General features: G+C 44.8%; 1 long non-coding RNA gene across 1 annotated transcript in view; it reads right to left on the bottom strand.

The window, feature by feature from the left end:
• Nucleotides 1–392: 392 nt before the first annotated feature.
• The window catches only part of LOC141373121 (uncharacterized), a 13650-nt gene continuing 9600 nt past the window's right edge, over nt 393–4442 (bottom strand). The window contains exon 4 of the long non-coding RNA XR_012378812.1: nt 393–410. This is a non-coding gene — a long non-coding RNA (uncharacterized lncRNA). The remainder of the gene's footprint in view (nt 411–4442) is intronic.

Genomic DNA, 4442 nt, shown 5'->3' with positions numbered 1-4442 from the left:
CAAGAAGTAGATGAATTCAATATTTCAATGCCACATGAAAGGAAGTCTTGATGCATTCTGCATGTCTAGTCAAACAGAACTGAGCCCACTGGGTGGCATTCCCAGGGAGTTTTTAATCTCAATAGAAGGAGAGCATTCCTACAGCCTGCCTCTGCAGGCTCCATAAACTCATTCACTTTGTACAGCACTTACTGATTAGGATACCTACACGGCCTGGTTTGCCCAGCACGGTGCCATCTTATGCTGTGATGTCGGTTCCCATCGGGTCAGCACCCCATTCGCTCTTAAAGAATCCTGATTTGAATAATAAATGAGATGGCCCCCTACTCAAATGAGCACTTGCTATGCACCCAGAGTGAACACCAAAGACACAGCGAACACACAACCCCTCACCTTAGTGAGCTCTCAGCCTAGGAAGGAAAAGAGATACGGAAAGAACAAATTAGAATATAACATGGTAAGGGCTGTATAAATAAGAGTGCTAGGGATTGAGACATTCATTTTAATATCAGGGATGAAAAACAGTTCACAGCTCACTCAATACACGTTCCCTGTTTACTCTTAACAAATACGTGCTGAACAAGTGCTGTGTGACAGGTATTATATATGGATAGCACCAATATAATACTGAACAAAACTGAATTCCCTCTTTCCTGCATGAAAAGGGTATGGCAAATGCGCTAAACTTATAAAAATGCGCTTTTATTTTTTGAAAAACCTACTTACTGGATAGATTTCTTTACATATATTCGACCAAACCATGCGTTCAGAAACTTCCAATCATTGGTCCTAAACCTGATCGCTGAAGTCCAATAAAATCAAACCCCTTTTCCACATGGAAATTTTTTACACCTATGTAGGCAGCTAATACATTTTCCCCCAGTTTTCTATTTTCCAAGATAAATATTCCCAGTTTTCATTCAGTTTTCCTATGATCTGGATATTGGACTTTTCACCATTCCGGCTACTTTGTCCTTCTCGATTGTCCATGTCCCTCTGAAAAAGGGAAGCCCAGAAACTTCTCCAAGTAGAGGTATGCCCTGGCTGGCGCCCAAAGAGCAGGACCTCTTGGTTTCTCCACGGTCTTCCTCTGGGCCAGCCCCCCTCTTGCACTGCTGGTCAGGCTGACTGGCTGCTAAGGCAGTATTTGTGTTGATTTCTTTATAATTTGTGTCCCCACAACACTATTAGGACTAGCAATATAGCACGAGTTCCTACTTTATTTCCTCTTGTTAGTTTATGATTCCATAGAGTTCTAAAATGTTAGTGTTCAGGGATATGGCAGATCCTCCAGTCCAGTCCTTAGGTTTTACAGGTGCAGTTACTGAGGCACAAAGAAGTCATAGGAGAGTCTTAAATCACAGCTCATTGCATTCCTGCCTGTCAGGACCCAGATTCCATCCCTCTGCGTAGAACCATCAGTGCTAGCTATAACTATTTCCCCTCTCTTACCCTTTGAATGCTACAATGAGGAAGGATCTGCCCTCCAGGAAATATCCCTACTCCCAGAATCTTCGATTTTCAACCCATTCTCCAGACTTATCACTAATGCTGTGTTTTTGAGAAAATTAACTGCCCTTGTTAAAATGCTGTAAAAGTTCTCCATCCTATAGCAACTAGAGCCTGGCCTCCTAACACGCCCTAGAAGACCTTTCTAGCCTGTTATTTACTTCTCCCCTGATGCTTCTAACTCTTGTCAATTTGAATGAAAACCATTTCCAAATATGCTACATCTGTTCAGTACCCTCTGAAATTCTATCTACAGCTCTCTCTTCTTGGACTGCTCTCCCCACTTGACAAACTCTTAGTTCCCACTTTGAGACTTGCCTTCATAAGAAAGTCTTCCCCCCACCCCCACAAGCCCCTAGCGGTGAGCTCATTGCTCCCTTCACTGCATTTCCTATACACCTCGTATAGGTGCCATTTGTACCCATAACATATGGTGATGTTTTTACTGTCTCCTGTAAAGAATGACCCCCTTGAGGACAGGTATTACATCTGTCATCTAATAAATATTCAACACCTATTTCATCTCATTTGTTCAATAAATATTAACTGAACCTATTTGATGCTAGCTAGGCTCTGGCACATGGGGTGACCAAGATCCGTGAGGTCCTTGCCCTTAGACACCTTGCAACAGGACAGATGTTCACTAAAAACAAGTAAGAACGATGGAGTATAATGAGCACATTAACTGGGGAAGTATTGCGAGGTGTGGGCCTGGAGAAGAGGGGGCCTAATACAGAGGAGTTACGGAAGCTCTCTCTAGAAAAGTCACATTTAAGCCAAGACCCAAGAAGTTATCCAAGGGAAGAGCTTGAGACTGAGTCCAGTTTATCAAGCTTATCTCCTGTCTAAATAGCATTTTCTACCATTTCTTTAAAGTCATTGGTTAAGAACAAGGATGGAGGTCTGTGGAAATTGGCTAGAGATTTTCCATTAACCAATATTATGAGGATATGCCTATGGCCGGGGGTGATGTTCAAAATATTTACCAACAGGTACAACACAGACATCAACCAGTCGGAATGGACACCAGCCAGAGGCAACCAGGCTGCCTACTCCCATGCATGCAGGCTAAAATGCCAGCCCTGGGCAGGAGAATAGAGCCTGCTATGGATCTCTCCACCTGGAGGGAGGCACAGATGCAGCCCTGGCCCACCTCCTTTTGTAGAAGGCTTTAGTTCTGCATACTGAGGACACCAGGCACATAAGTGGGACTTCACACAGTTATCTCTTAAATGCACACACCGCAAAGCAGGCTATGCACCCATGGTCTCCTAGGAGAATGATCTCTTGAGTCAGCTAAAACCTCTGGCTGCTCTTTTCACATCTCCTTTCCTGTTCAATGCTCCTTTAATACCCACAGTAAGTTCAAAAGTGCCCAGGGTCTGCCTTTCTTGCCTGGGGCTTTCTTTGCCCGCCTCCCAGTTGACTGAGGAATTCTAAACATGTGTCTGTGGCTCAGCGAGGCCACCGGGACATGAGACCATAGGTTGGATTGGGGTCTATATCCTGCGAGAGAGACCGGAGGGGAAACTCTGCCTCAGGTGTCTGCCGAGAGAAAAATGGAAAGAAGGTATCTGTGCCACAGGTATCATTCCAGCCCCTTTCTTTGTAGACTGTGGGCTTTATAAGGGTCTGAAGTAGCAACAAACCTACCTCAGACTGGTAAAACGTACACAGTATGAAGCAATAAGAAAATCATCTCTCTAGTTTTCCATAGCTTTATAGAAGTAAATGAAGTAAATGTGTTTGGTGCATAGTAAAGCTCCCTTCGAAGGGTAGAGGCTTCTGCATGTATCCCAGGGCAGAAGGAATACCTTACATAACTTTGTCTTTGTTCCTTTTCTGCTCTCTCAGGGAATGTTTATGGATACAGTACTGCATACAGTACACTTTCTTCACCTCAGAGAGTAAAACTGTGATCCCTAAACTGGGCAGGATCATGAATCAACCTATATTCTGTGAAAATAATGAGTTACTTCCATTACCCTTTATAAATTTGGGGGAAGTCAACTATCACTTCATATTACCAATGGCATTGCTTGGTGTTTACGACCCCCAGTTTTGTTGCTAGAGGGGTTTTCATTCAGCACTTGCAGGAGGTTTGTGGCCAATCTGAGATTAAATGGAGTGCTTCCTAAATCTCTCTTCCCAAACTGATCCCACAGCATCATAGTGCTTGTGAGCTGAAGCAGGTGCAACATTGCAGACTACCCCACACCCCTCCAAAGACCAGCAGGCCAACTCCTGCCCCTCTCTTCTTTTCCGAGGCCCTGGCCAGGTCAGCCTCCCAGGTTCTTGGGTTTCCATGGTACCCAGAGAAGGTTCTGGTTGCTGCCAGGCTGAGGCTATTTGGGAGTGTGCTCAGGGTCGCCTCCAGGAGGTAACTTCTGAACACACACCTTAATGTCTCCCTAGCACTTCCCATTGGCTCTGTCATCTCAGGCCTAGATCCTTGAATTTTGTGAGCCTCAGCTTCCTCCTCTAAAAGTTATAAATATATATATGTATAGCAGCTAGCCCAGAGTGCTGTTGTGAAAATTAATGGGTTTGCGCTATGTGGACTCCACCCTCTTCCCTCACTTCACACCACCCCCAGGAGACAGGAGAGCCATGGGACATGGGGGAAGGTGTAGAGTAACAAATATACTATCTGCCCAGTTCTCTGTACCAGGAAATCTGGTCACATCACCCAGCAAACTCATCCCAAACACTGTCACTCACTGTTCCAGCCCAACTGGGCATAGTGAGCACTTAGTCTCTGTCCAACCTGCTTTGCCAAATAGGTTGACTAATGCTACCGAGGTAGTTTGTGAGTTCTGCCAACTGGCTAATTGTCCCAACATCTCATGTAGAGCTTCAATATATACAGCAGGAAGGAGAATTGTTCTGATTTAAGAAGACGTTGCTGGTGATACCACGCACCCTCCCCCACC

The sequence above is a fragment of the Callorhinus ursinus genome, unplaced genomic scaffold (assembly GCF_003265705.2).
Source record: "Callorhinus ursinus isolate GAN/ISIS: 27379988/994484 unplaced genomic scaffold, GSC_fseal_2.0 scaffold7, whole genome shotgun sequence".
NCBI lineage: Eukaryota > Metazoa > Chordata > Mammalia > Carnivora > Otariidae > Callorhinus > Callorhinus ursinus.
This window is presented reverse-complemented; position numbering and strand designations above follow the sequence as displayed.